At 33.6% G+C, this 256-nt stretch overlaps 1 protein-coding gene across 1 annotated transcript in view; it reads right to left on the bottom strand.

The window, feature by feature from the left end:
• The window catches only part of LOC119593833 (crustacean calcium-binding protein 23-like), a gene marked incomplete at both ends in the record, with an annotated part of 14,005 nt that overhangs the window by 4,913 nt on the left and 8,836 nt on the right, over positions 1–256 (bottom strand).

Below are 256 nucleotides of genomic sequence, written 5' to 3'. Positions count from 1 at the left end.
CTGATCATTAATAATTTGACTACAAAATACATTCCCATTAAACAGGATCAGAGGAACGAATCACTTGCATAGTTAGTAATTCTGATTAATAATAATGATCTAATGGCCGCTGAAGAGGACCCTCGTTGCAGTGGACCATATGCTATTGATGGGAATTTTATTTTTTATGATAATGAAGGTTTGTTTGGAATAATGAAGCCCTTGGTAATTGATATTGAAAGCAGCACAAAATTTTGTTAAGGCTGACTAATTAGTG

The sequence above is a fragment of the Penaeus monodon genome, chromosome 32 (genome assembly GCF_015228065.2).
Source record: "Penaeus monodon isolate SGIC_2016 chromosome 32, NSTDA_Pmon_1, whole genome shotgun sequence".
NCBI classification, from domain to species: Eukaryota; Metazoa; Arthropoda; class Malacostraca; order Decapoda; family Penaeidae; genus Penaeus; species Penaeus monodon.
The sequence above is the reverse complement of the archived record's forward strand: the minus strand, read 5'-3'. Positions and strand labels throughout refer to the sequence as shown.